This window comes from Pseudophryne corroboree, chromosome 6 (assembly GCF_028390025.1).
Source record: "Pseudophryne corroboree isolate aPseCor3 chromosome 6, aPseCor3.hap2, whole genome shotgun sequence".
NCBI classification, from domain to species: Eukaryota; Metazoa; Chordata; class Amphibia; order Anura; family Myobatrachidae; genus Pseudophryne; species Pseudophryne corroboree.
The window spans coordinates 767,468,303-767,482,711 of record NC_086449.1 but is presented as its reverse complement, the minus strand read 5'-3'; the positions used below and the strand labels follow the sequence as shown (position 1 = coordinate 767,482,711).

Below are 14,409 nucleotides of genomic sequence, written 5' to 3'. Positions count from 1 at the left end.
GACCGCCTGCCTTTGTGGAACCACACAGCCCAGCAATGGGTCATGCTGGGCTGTGTGGTTCCACAAATGTTAGCGTGTGAAAGTGCTGACCACTGACACCACTATTCCACTTTGGACCGCCAGCCTTTGTGGAACCACACAGCCCAGCAATGGGTCATGCTGGGCTGTGTGGTTCCACAAATGTTAGCGTGTCAAAGTGCTGACCACTGACACCACTATTCCACTTTGGACCGCCAGCCTTTGTGGAACCACACAGCCCAGCAATGGGTCATGCTGGGCTGTGTGGTTCCACAAATGTTAGCGTGTGAAAGTGCTGACCACTGACACCACTATTCCACTTTGGACCGCCAGCCTTTGTGGAACCACACAGCCCAGCAATGGGTCATGCTGGGCTGTGTGGTTCCACAAATGTTAGCGTGTCAAAGTGCTGACCACTGACACCACTATTCCACTTTGGACCGCCAGCCTTTGTGGAACCACACAGCCCAGCAATGGGTCATGCTGGGCTGTGTGGTTCCACAAATGTCAGCGTGTGAAAGTGCTGACCACTGACACCACTATTCCACTTTGGACCGCCAGCCTTTGTGGAACCACACAGCCCAGCAATGGGTCATGCTGGGCTGTGTGGTTCCACAAATGTTAGCGTGTGAAAGTGCTGACCACTGACACCACTATTCCACTTTGGACCGCCAGCCTTTGTGGAACCACACAGCCCAGCAATGGGTCATGCTGGGCTGTGTGGTTCCACAAATGTTCTTGGGAAAGAAATGAACATGACTTTAGTGTCTTTACTTAATATGCTTTATTTTTCTTTTCCCCACAGATATCTATCTACACAAGAAAAGAATGTAAAGAAGAACAAACTACTTTTTTGTTTTATTAACTTTCAATTTTTATTTCAAAAATAAAATACAATTTTTCTTCAATAAATTTTTAAAAAGAGAAGTTTTCTGTGGTTTTTATTAAAATTATTTGATATGCAGTTGAATTGTACACAAGTAGGTCGCCCATGGAACATCAGGGGAACTGTGGTGTCTCTTCACATCCACGCCACTTTGGAAGGATACACCGCAAGACCTGTGGAAGAGAACAGTATGAGGTTCCAGCTATTGGTAATAGTGTCACCCTGGTACAGAAAAGAGGTACAATCAACACGACACAAGCAGGTCACAGTGGGCCCAAATGCAACCCTCCGGCACTTGCGTCACTACACATCCAAACATTCCCTGACAAGCATTGGTGTATCAGGGAATGATTGGATGTGCAGTTTTGCAAATGCCGGAGGGCTGCACTTTGGACATGCCGGGGTGATTTTGGACAAGAGGGAGTTTTGGGCAATACATCTCACCTGAGGGGGGTTGTCTGCTACATGGCGGAGGCTCAGGTCCACATCACAAGTAGGTCACCCAGGGAACATCAGGGGAACTGTGGTGTCTCTTCACACCCACGCCACTTGGGAAGGATACACCGCAAGACCTGTGGAAGAGAACGGTATGAGGTTCCAGCTATTGGTAAGAGTGTCACCCTGGTACAGAAAAGAAGAGGTACAATCAACATGACACAAGCAGGTTACAGTGGGCCCAAATGCAACCCTCCGGCACTTGCGTCACTACACATCCAAACATTCCCTGACAAGCATTGGTGTATCAGGGAATGATTGGATGTGCAGTTTTGCAAATGCCGGAGGGCTGCACTTTGGACATGCCGGGGTGACTTGGACAAGAGGGAGTTTTGGGCAATACATCTCACCTGAGGGGGGTTGTCTGCTACATGGCGGAGGCTCAGGTCCACATCACAAGTAGGTCGCCCATGGTAGAGTTGGATAAAAGGGTCCAATATTTGCGGAAACCCAACAACAGGAGAAAACGGGGTAACGAGTCGTCAACAGGACTAAACTTTAAAAACAGGCCTGGGAAGGTACATCAACAGGACGTAAAACTCTGAAATACATGAATAAAGATGTTTTTTTTGAATATTACAATGTCTGTTTACACGATAATACAAATGTTATAAGTATACTCACAGGCAACAGAAAAATAAGAATTTACTCACTGGTAATTCTATTTCTTGTAGTCCGTAGTGGATGCTGGGACTCCGTAAGGACCATGGGGAATAGCGGCTCCGCAGGAGACTGGGCACAACTAAAAGAAAGCTTTAGACTAACTGGTGTGCACTGGCTCCACCCACTATGACCCTCCTCCAGACTTCAGTTAGGATACTGTGCCCGGAAGAGCTGACACAATAAGGAAGGATTTTGAATCCCGGGTAAGACTCATACCAGCCACACCAATCACACCGTATAACTCGTGATACAATACCCAGTTAACAGTATGATAACAACTGAGCCTCTCAACAGATGGCTCAACAATAACCCTTTAGTTAAACAATAACTATATACAAGTATTGCAGACAATCCGCACTTGGGATGGGCGCCCAGCATCCACAACGGACTACGAGAAATAGAATTACCGGTGAGTAAATTCTTATTTTCTCTGATGTCCTAAGTGGATGCTGGGACTCCGTAAGGACCATGGGGATTATACCAAAGCTCCCAAACGGGCGGGAGAGTGCGGATGACTCTGCAGCACCGAATGGGCAAACTCTAGGTCCTCCTCAGCCAGGGTGTCAAACTTGTAAAATTTAGCAAACGTGTTTGACCCCGACCAAGTAGCTGCTCGGCAAAGTTGAAGAGCCGAGACCCCCTCGGGCAGCCGCCCAAGAAGAGCCCACCTTCCTCGTGGAATGGGCTTTTACCGATTTAGGATGCGGCAGTCCAGCCGCAGAATGTGCAAGCTGAATCGTACTACAGATCCAGCGAGCAATAGTCTGCTTTGAAGCAGGTGCACCCAACTTGCATACAGGATAAATAGCGAGTCAGTCTTTCTGACTCCAGCTGTCCTGGAAACATACATTTTCAGGGCCCTGACTACGTCCAACAACTTGGAAGCCTCCAAGGCACCACGATAGGCTGGTTCAGATGAAAGGCTGATACCACCTTAGGGAGAAATTGGGGACGAGTCCTCAATTCTGCCCTATCCATATGGAAAATCAGATAAGGGCTTTTACATGACAAAGCCGCCAATTCTGATACACGCCTGGCCGAAGCCAAGGCCAACAACATGACCACTTTCCACGTGAGATACTTCAATTCCACGGTTTTAAGTGGCTCAAACCAATGTGACTTTAGGAAATCCAACACCACGTTGAGATCCCAAGGTGCCACTGGAGGCACAAAAGGGGGCTGAATATGCAGCACTCCCTTAACAAAAGTCTGAACTTCAGGTAGTGAAGCCAGTTCTCTCTGGAAGAAAATCGATATAGCCGAAATCTGGACCTTAATGGAACCCAATTTTAGGCCCATAGTCACCCCTGACTGTAAGAAGTGCAGGAAACGGCCCAGCTGAAATTCCTCCGTTGGGGCCTTCCTGGCCTCACACCACGCAACATATTTTCGCCATATGCGGTGATAATGGTTCGCGGTTACTTCCTTCCTAGCTTTAATCAGCGTAGGAATGACTTCCTCCGGAATACCCTTTTCCTTCAGGATCCGGTGTTCAACCGCCATGCCGTCAAACGCAGCCGCGGTAAGTCTTGGAACAGACAGGGCCCCTGCTGCAGCAGGTCCTGAATGAGCGGCAGAGGCCATGGGTCCTCTGAGATCATTTCTTGAAGATCCGGGTATCAAGCTCTTCTTGGCCAATCCAGAACAATGAGTATAGTTCTTACTCCTCTTCTCCTTATTATCCTCAGTACCTTTGGTATGAGAGGAAGAGGAGGGAACACATAAACCGACCGGTACACCCACGGTGTCACTAGAGCGTCCACAGCTATCGCCTGCGGGTCTCTTGACCTGGCGCAATATCTTTCTAGCTTTTTGTTTAGGCGGGACGCCATCATGTCCACCTGTGGCCTTTCCCAACGGTTTACAATCAGTTGGAAGACTTCTGGATGAAGTCCCCACTCTCCCGGGTGGAGGTCGTGCCTGCTGAGGAAGTCTGCTTCCCAGTTGTCCACTCCCGGAATGAACACTGCTGACAGTGCTAACACGTGATTTTCCGCCCATCGGAGAATCCTTGTGGCTTCTGCCATTGCCGTTCTGCTTCTCGTGCCTCCCTGACGGTTTACATGGGCGACTGCCGTGATGTTGTCTGACTGGATCAGTACCGGCTGGTTTTGAAGCAGGGGTTTTGCCTGACTTAGGGCATTGTAAATGGCCCTCAGTTCCAGAATATTTATGTGTAGGGAAGTCTCCTGACTTGACCATAGTCCTTGGAAGTTTCTTCCCTGTGTGACTGCCCCCCAGCCTCGAAGGCTGGCATCCGTGGTCACCAGGACCCAGTCCTGTATGCCGAATCTGCGGCCCTCCTGAAGATGAGCACTTTGCAGCCACCACAGCAGAGACACCCTGGTCCTTGGAGATAGGGTTATCAGCCGATGCATCTGAAGATGCGATCCGGACCACTTGTCCAACAGGTCCCACTGAAAGGTTCTTGCATGGAACCTGCCGAATGGAATTGCTTCGTAGGAAGCTACCATCTTTCCCAGGATCCGCGTGCAGCGATGCACCGACACCTGTTTTGGTTTTAGGAGGCCTCTGACTAGAGATGACAACTTCTTGGCCTTCTCCTCCGGGAGAAACACTTTTTTCTGTTCTGTGTCCAGAACCATCCCCAGGAACAGTAGACGTGTCGTAGGGACCAGCTGTGACTTTGGAATATTTAGAATCCAGCCGTGCTGTTGTAGCACCTCCCGAGATAGTGCTACCCCGACTAACAACTGCTCCCTGGACCTCGCCTTTATCAGGAGATCGTCCAAGTACGGGATAATTAAAACTCCCTTCTTCCGAAGGAGTATCATCATTTCAGCCATTACCTTGGTAAAGACCCTCGGAGCCGTGGATAGACCGAACGGCAACGTCTGGAATTGGTAATGACAATCCTGTACCACAAATCTGAGGTACTCCTGGTGAGGATGGTAAATGGGGACATGCAGGTAAGCATCCTTGATGTCCAGTGATACCATGTAATCCCCCTCGTCCAGGCTTGCAATAACCGCCCTGAGCGATTCCATCTTGAACTTGAATTTTTTTATATATGTGTTCAAGGATTTCAAATTTAAAATGGGTCTCACCGAACCGTCCGGTTCCGGTACCACAAACATTGTGGAATAGTAACCCCGTCCTTGTTGAAGTAGGAGCACCTTTACTATCACCTGCTGGGAATACAGCTTGTGAATTGCCTCTATCACTGCCTCCCTGCCTGAGGGAGTTGTTGGCAAGGCAGATTTGAGGAAACGGCGGGGGGGAGACGTCTCGAATTCCAGCTTGTACCCCTGAGATACTACTTGAAAGATCCAGGGATCCACCCGTAAGCGAGCCCACTGATCGCTGAAATTTTTGAGACGGGCCCCCACCGTACCTGGCTCTGCCTGTGGAGCCCCAGCGTCATGCGGTGGACTTAGAGGAAGCGGGGGAGGACTCTTGCTCTTGGGAACTGGCTGTATGCTGCAGCTTTTTCCCTCTACCTCTGCCTCTGGGCAGAAAGGACGCGCCTTTAACCCGCTTGCCCTTATGGGGCCGAAAGGACTGTACCTGATAATACGGTGCTTTCTTTGGCTGTGAGGGAACATGGGGTAAAAATGCAGACTTCCCAGCAGTTGCTGTGGAAACTAGGTCCGAGAGACCATCCCCGAACAACTCCTCACCTTTATAAGGCAAAACTTCCATGTGCCTTTTTGAGTCTGCATCACCTGTCCACTGCAGAGTCCATAACCCTCTCCTGGCAGAAATGGACATTGCACTTATTTTAGATGCCAGCCGGCAAATATCCCTCTGTGCATCTCTCATGTATAAGACTGCGTCTTTAATATGCTCTACGGTTAGCAATATAGTGTCCCTGTCTAGGGTATCAATATTTTCCGACAGGGAATCTGACCACACAGCTGCAGCACTGCACATCCATGCTGAAGCAATAGCTGGTCTCAGTATAATACCTGTGTGTGTATATATATACAGACTTCAGGATAGCCTCCTGCTTTCTATCAGCAGGTTCCTTTAGGGCGGCCGTATCCGGAGACGGTAGTGCCACCTTCTTTGACAAGCGTGTAAGCGCTTTATCCACCCTAGGGGATGTTTCCCAATGTGACCTATCCTCTGGCGGGAAAGGGTACGTCATTAGTAACCTTTTAGAAATTACTAGTTTCTTATCGGGGGAAGCCCACGCTTCTTCACACACTTCATTTAACTCCTCAGATGGAGGAAAAACTACTGGTGGTTTTTTCTCTCCAAACATAATACCCTTTTTTGTGGTACCGGGGGTAACATCAGAAATGTGCAACACATTTTTCATTGCCTCAATAATGTAACGTGTGGCCCTATTGGAAGTTACATTAGTCTCATCGTCGTCGACACTGGAGTCAGTATCCGTGTCGACATCTGTGTCTGCCATCTGAGGTAGCGGGCGTTTTAGAGCCCCTGATGGCTTTTGAGACGCCTGGGCAGGCACAGGCTGAGAAGCCGGCTGTCCCATATTTGGTATGTCGTCATACCTTTTATGTAAGGAGTCGACACTGTCACGTAGTTCCTTCCACATAACCATCCACTCAGGTGTCGGCCCCGCAGGGGGTGACATCACATTTATAGGCATCTGCTCCGCCTCCACATAAGCCTCCTCATCAAACATGTCGACACAGCCGTACCGACACACCGCATACACACAGGGAATGCTCTGACAGAGGACAGGACCCCACAAAGCCCTTTGGGGAGACAGAGAGAGAGTATGCCAGCACACACCAGAGCGCTATATAACACAGGGATCCCACTATAAATGAGTGTTTTTTCCCTTATAGCTGCTTATATTATATATACTGCGCCTAAATTTAGTGCCCCCCCTCTCTTTTTTACCCTTATGTAGCTTGACACTGCAGGGGAGAACCAGGGAGCGTCCTTCCAGCGGAGCTGTGAGGGAAAAATGGCGCCAGTGTGCTGAGGGAGATAGCCCCGCCCCTTTTCCGGCTGACTTCTCCCGCTTTTTCTGGAATTCTGGCAGGGGTATTTTTACACCTATATAGCCTTCCTGACTATATATGGTGTAGATTTGCCAGCCAAGGTGTATTATATTGCCCTCAGGGCGCCCCCCCCCCCCAGCGCCCTGCACCCATCAGTGACCGGAGTGTGAGGTGTGCATGAGGAGCAATGGCGCACAGCTGCAGTGCTGTGCGCTACCTTGTTGAAGACAGAAGTCTTCTGCCGCCGATTTTCCGGAACACTTCTTGCTTCTGGCTCTGTAAGGGGGCCGGCGGCGCGGCTCCGGGACCGAACGATCGAGGTCGGGTCCTGTGTTCGATCCCTCTGGAGCTAATGGTGTCCAGTAGCCTAAGAAGCCCAAGCTATCTCCAGTCAGGTAGGTTCGCTTCTTCTCCCCTTAGTCCCTCGCTGCAGTGAGTCTGTTGCCAGCAGATCTCACTGTAAAATAAAAAACCTAAAATATACTTTCTTTCTAGGAGCTCAGGAGAGCCCCTAGTGTGCATCCAGCTCAGCCGGGCACAAGATTCTAACTGAAGTCTGGAGGAGGGTCATAGTGGGAGGAGCCAGTGCACACCAGTTAGTCTAAAGCTTTCTTTTAGTTGTGCCCTGTCTCCTGCGGAGCCGCTATTCCCCATGGTCCTTACGGAGTCCCAGCATCCACTTAAGACGTCAGAGAAAAAAGTTTTGGATCACTGTCCGCCGGGAATCATCTCCTTCGTCCATACCCACCGGTAGAGCAGAAGAACAGTTCCCGCATCGGAAAGCACTGCGACAAAGAGTCACCGGCAAACGGTTTGCGACACATATGTTGTGTAAAATACAACATGCATTTACCATGCCGCAAACCTTCGCCGGGTGACCTCACCGCTAACCGCAAAGTTCCCACCATTGAATATAATGGAGAGGCTTTGTGATGCGCTGTCTGACAGCTCAGAAGCGCAGCCAATCAGCAGAGTGCAAGGACGTTGTGCTCGCTGATTGGCTTAAGAGACCTTTCAGTGACAGCAGTCACGAAGGGGTCTCTCTGCATTCAGGGAAAGGGGTCCCATGTGTAAACATGGGACCCCTTTCAGTCCGCTGGTCTGGGTTTGTCGTGTTATTTTTTTGCCAAGTACGTGGATTTATCTCTGGACACTGGATCAGGTGAGTGTCATTTTTTTCACAGGTACCCCGGATCGACGGAGACTGTGGCAGTCGGCGGGTCAACATAGGTAAGTATGTGTGTGTTGGCAGTTGTGTAATAAAGTTTTACTATCAAGGTGTGTGTCTCCTGTTTTTATTTGGGTATTTTTTTTCCAGTAGTACTACAGGTACCAGCGGGCCCGTTTTTCTCCCACATGCTGGTACTTGTGGTTCTCCAAGTACCAGCTTGCGGGGGAGGCTTGCTGGGACTTGTAGTACTACTGGAAAAAACAATATTCTTTCACATTTCTCAAGGCTATCAGCCTCCCATCCGCAGCCCTTGGATGGGGGGACAGCCTCGGGCTTCACCCCTGGCCCTTGGGTGGTTGGGGGGGGGACCCCTTGATTGAAGGGGTCCCCACTCCCCCAGGGTAGCCCGGCCAGGGGTGACTAGTTGGATATTTAATGCCACGGCCGCAGAGCGCTGTATAAAAGTGACCCCCGGCTGTGGCATTATCTGCCCAGCTAGTGGAGCCCGATGCTGGTGTAAAAAATACGGGGGACCCCTACTCTTTTTGTCCCCTGTATTTTTTGCACCAGCACCAGGCGCAGAGCCCGGTGCTGGTTTTAAAAATACGGGGGATCCCCTGTCCAATTTCTCCGTGGATTTTTAGAACCAGGACCAGCTCGAAGAGCCCGAGGCTGGTTATGCTTTGGAGGGGGGACCCCACGCCATTTTTTTTTCGGGATTTTACCATTCCATCTTTAAAAAAAAAAATATATATTATTTTTAAAAATATATAAATAATAATTGTGCCTCCAAAACAGACAAACCAAGTACCTAATCCCTTCTAATATAAATAGATATGCTATTAGCAAAAAAATAAACACAAAAAAAAAATTAAAACATGGTTTTTTTGGATTAGTTTCACCCACCAAAGTGTGGCGGATTGAAAATGACGAATTTACTGTCTAAAAGCACTGTTGTCGAATTTCCAAACTTGAATTGAATATACTTTTGTCGAATTGCAGCATTTGTACCATTGCAGAAAAGTCAAATTTGACATAAGTCGAATTTCAAAAAGTCGAATTTTGAATGTCCGTTTTTTTGACGGAAAGTACTGTATTGCATTGTCGATTTTTTTTTTTTTGGGCGAAAAAGTTCCGAAATTCGACAATTTCGGGAATTCGACCGCAATTGCATATACCCCTGAGTTGCAGATTCATTTTGTGCAACCCTATTTGAAATCTGAGAAATCACAGATTTGATAGAGGATAACCACTCAGGCTCCATTGCTGGAATCTGTGCTAAACCAGTGCAATCCTGATTACATGGAATGGGATAATCCTGAGAGAACATATCCTCTGCAGCATATGACACAGAGTCCCTTGACATTGCTTAATGGAGACCACAGACACTACACACAGACACTACACACACACACACACACACACACACACACACACACACACAGTGGAGGACGGACAGAGTTTCACCCCCAAGAATGGCAAGAAAGACAAAGAGATTGGAGCCAACCCACACACATCGCTTTTAATATAAAGGGAGACCCCCTTTCAGCACTGACTGTGCACCTTAACAGGTTACACCAGGCATTCCCAACCGCGGTCCTCAAGGCACACCAACAGTGCAGGTTTTAGTGATATCCAGGCTTCAGCACAGATGGTTAAATCAAAATAACTGAGGTACTAATTAAGTCACCTGTGTACAAGCCTGGATATCCCTAAAACCAGGACTGTTAGTGCGCCTTGAGGACCGAGGTTGGGAAACACTGGGTTACACAGTCGTTTTGCAGCCTCCTCCCCCCCTTCTACAGCCCCCTGGTACTGTGAGAGATAGCTGGAGTTGCTCTGGAGGGACTTGCTCTTCCTGGACAGCGCTGTGCAGGCAGGAAAACGCTGCTGGGTCCACTCTGTGGAGAAGCACCGCCCCCAAAATGGCGCTGTCTTCCCGCTCTTCCTAGGATTATACTAGCCTGAGGATTTGTACTGGCAGAGACCCAGGGACCCCGACAAGCTGTGTGACCAGTGTAGACGCTGGCTCAGGGCGCCCCTCACAGCACCGCTGAGCCTCCGGAGCGCAGTTCATACTGCGCTCCTACCCTGATGCAATCTTCACACTGGCCCTCCCGCTTGCTTGGGGTGGGGGGTCAGTGACTCACTCGCCACTGATCTTCAGCTCTGTAAGGGGGTGGCAGCATACAGCTGGGGTGAGCGATGCCGTGGCGGAGAACGATCTATCCCCTCAGGAGCTCAGTGTCCTGTCAGCAGAGATAGTGGCTCAGACCCCACACGGCGGACACTACTCCCCCCTTAGTCCCACGAAGCAGGGAGGCTGTTGCCAACAGCCTCCCTGTAAAATAATAAACTCTAAAATAAACTTTACTAGAGAAACTCTGGAGAGCTCCCCTAGCTGTGACCGGCTCCTCTGGGAACATTTTCTAAACTGAGTCTGGTAGGAGGGGCATAGAGGGAGGAGCCAGCCCACACTAGTCTCAAACTCTTAAAGTGCCAATGGCTCCTGGTGTAACAGTCTATACCCCATGGTACTAATGTGGACCCCAGCATCCTCTAGGACGTAAGAGAAAAAATGGTGTTTGTGCCCACTTTGCCAGTGTATTTCATGCCCAAAGCAGCGTTGGGCCACGCAAAATACAAGTGGGTCATATGTAAGTGACCACCCTCTGTTCATTTCAGGTGTCAGATTTGTGGCCCAAGACTAGTTAACCCTTGCAAAACTACAGCTACTTATTCAAAATGGTAAAATATGGTGTGTGTGCCCACTTTGCCAGTGTATTTCATGCCCAAAACAGCATTGGGCCAGGCAAAATACAAGTGGGTCATATGTACGTGACCACCCCGTTGATTGCAAGTGTCAAATTTGTGGCCCAAGACTAGTTAACCCTTGCAAAATTCAATTGTCTGAATAAGAAGCTGTAGTTCGAATTAGTGAATAAGAAGCTAACTTCATAGCCTCGTCATATAGTTATATATAACTTGAGCCTCTATTTGTTTCATGCATGCTCATTATATTATGCCCGTCATCTCTCGTTGCTCTTTTCACATGAGCCGGGCCGGCATTACTTCACCACCGCAGCCCGAGGAAACGCTGAGGAAGAGCTGCCGACGGCAACATCACAGCAGCTTTGGCTCAGTCTGGCTGAATACAGTCTCACGAGATTTGATGTCATAATCTCGCGAGACGTTCACAGAGTTCCTTGGCTGCCAAGGAGCACTGCTGATGCTCCCAGGGTCCCCTTATTCCTGGAGAATCCAGGAGAAGGGAAAAGCCTTCTGGAGGGTTGCCACCAAATCTTGAAGAATCAAGGTAATCAGGGAGAGGTGGCAACCCTACTCCATACTTGCCTACCTGACCCTCTCCATGAGGGAGAAAATGCTCTGTTCCTGGACTTTCCTGGTAATGTATGATTGCCATCACCTGTGGTAAAACACCCTTCTTATCAATTAACTAGCTCACCACAGGTGATGGCAATCATATTACCAGGAAAGTCCAGGAACAGAGCATTTTCTCCCTCATGGAGAGGGTCAGGTAGGCAAGTATGTCCTACTCACCCCCAATGCATGTTACCCCACATGGCCTTTTGTGTCCAAAATTCTTCCAGTGTTTGTCTGCCTCCACCTTGTTACACTCACAAAGCACCCGCTACACCCCAATTGCCCCCTCACAGCATGTTAACCCACATTACCTTCTAATGTATGTGTCCCGAATTAATTCAGTGTTTGCCAGATCTGCCCCCTCAGCATCATGTGCGCCTCAAATGCCCCAGGAGTATGGGGAAAAAAGAATTGCTGCGCCTATGTCAATCAATTATACATTAAACAGGACTAGTGTCCTCAATCTGGAGTTAACAGTGCAAAAATGTACGTACGCCTCTATAGGGAGTTGTGTGTTGCTCCCACAGCTAATGGATCGGAAAAGAGAGATTAAATAGAGGCGCTCATTTCATTCTGACACTGTAAAGTCCTAATTCATCACAACCAAAGAGTCAAATTAAAATAAATTAGATATTTATTATTAAAATAAACCAATATAAAATTACACTTTGTTAAGCACAAGCTTATGTATAAACCACAATTCGTGATCCCTATTCTCACAAAAATGCCACATATATTAGATGAAACGCTCACATAAATTGCCTGTAATGTTTCAGCAAACGTTTAAGAACAATGATGCAGACTGAACAGCTGCCAGCAGTCCAAATGTATCAGCTATTCGCAACATTGTAGCCAAGACTGTTGTAGGACACTGTTTAGATGAAACACAGTTACTGAATATGAATGTAATTGTTGAAGGCAATATTAAACTTCTATGAAAGTCAGGCTGTATTGTGCATCGCCTCAAAGTTCCAGAAGCCAATATATATAGAAGTAGAGTATTGAGTTACCTCTCCAATAGGGCTGCAAAACCCGAGCGTCCTCGGGTAGGTTCGAATTGCCCAATGAATAATAAAGTCGGAGGGTCTGTCCGTGCAGGCCGGGATCCCACAGTTGTATAGTTGTTCCCCTGGGCGTGCACCGCCCGCTGCAGTGTGTGGGGAAAGGCAGGTGCGCGGCTGATTGAATTAAAGCCGCTGTAGGGATCCAGCACTCTGTTAAGCTTCTCCAATGCTCCCTGGACGTGCGCCGTCCGTGGGTGATTAGAGGGAGGGAGGCTGATGTCCGGCCACTACCAGCGTACGGAGCTAATGCAGCGGCTTCGTCCTATGTTGAGACGCGTACCGCTTGCTCCTATAGTCGGTGAAATGGGGCTATAGGTAGTGTCCCAGAGCGTGCAGTCGGTATGTGAGAAAAGGGGAGGAGTCCTGACGCATTTCGTCACGCAACCCGTGACTTTTTCAAAAAGCCCCATTTCACTGACTATAGGAGCAAGCGGTACGCGTCTCAACATAGGACGAAGCCGCTGCATTAGCTCCGTACGCTGGTAGTGGCCGGACATCAGCCTCCCTCCCTCTAATCACCCACGGACGGCGCACGTCCAGGGAGCATTGGAGAAGCTTAACAGAGTGCTGGATCCCTACAGCGGCTTTAATTCAATCAGCCGCGCACCTGCCTTTCCCCACACACTGCAGCGGGCGGTGCACGCCCAGGGGAACAACTATACAACTGTGGGATCCCGGCCTGCACGGACAGACCCTCCGACTTTATTATTCATTGGGCAATTCGAAGCTACCCGAGGACGCTCGGGTTTTGCAGCCCTATTGGAGAGGTAACTCAATACTCTACTTCTATATATATTGGCTTCTGGAACTTTGAGGCGATGCACAATACAGCCTGACTTTCATAGAAGTTTAATATTGCCTTCAACAATTACATTCATATTCAGTAACTGTGTTTCATCTAAACAGTGTCCTACAACAGTCTTGGCTACAATGTTGCAATAGCTGATACATTTGGACTGCTGGCAGCTGTTCAGTCTGCATCATTGTTCTTAAACGTTTGCTGAAACATTACAGGCAATTTATGTGAGCGTTTCATCTGATATATGTGGCATTTTTGTGAGAATAGGGATCACGAATTGTGGTTTATACATAAGCTTGTGCTTAACAAAGTGTAATTTTATATTGGTTTATTTTAATAATATCTAATTTATTTTAATTTGACTCTTTGGTTGTGATGAATTAGGACTTTACAGTGTCAGAATGAAATGAGCGCCTCTATTTAATCTCTCTTTTCCGCCCCAGGAGTATCCCTGCCCCATATGCCTCCAATGTGTCCCTAATGCCTTCTTCACCGTGTGCATCACTTGCCCCCCAGCGTTTTACCCAGACATCCTCACAGCCTGTTAGCCTACTTTGCCTTCCATGTGACCCAAATATGGAGGCTTGACCTGGGTTCTTTTGGTGAACGCAGGGTTCTTTTGGTGAATGCAGCCGCAGGATACCACGTGGGGGGGCCACGTGGTATCCTGCGGCTGCGTTCACCAAAAGAACCCAGCGTCTGGTTGATGCTAGATCCAAGTGCCCTAAGGGACCTTTCCCGTAAGCGGGAAGACTAGAGCCACGACACAAGGGGGAGGAGCTAGGTCAGCGGGACAGTTGCTTTCCTATCCACGGCAGCGTCTCTCCGTTCTATGTACCCATCTCCGCATGATGTTAACCCACATGGCCTCCTATGTGTTCCAACTGCCCCCCCTTTCCCCCAGCATCGCAGCAAGTTCTAAAATAATAAAGTTGGACCTGTGACGTCAGCCTGATGCCAGCGTAATTTCGCGCGCGCTGCAGTCG

At 48.8% G+C, this 14,409-nt stretch overlaps 1 long non-coding RNA gene across 1 annotated transcript; it reads right to left on the bottom strand.

Moving 5' to 3' along the window:
• Positions 1-925: 925 nt before the first annotated feature.
• On the bottom strand, positions 926-14,066 carry LOC134935692 (uncharacterized). The gene is made up of 4 exons (XR_010180345.1): positions 13,977-14,066; positions 1,750-1,940; positions 1,349-1,476; positions 926-1,077 (listed from the first exon to the last, which is right to left on the bottom strand). It is a non-coding gene; the product is annotated as an uncharacterized LOC134935692 (long non-coding RNA).
• Between the last annotated feature and the right edge of the window lie 343 nt (positions 14,067-14,409).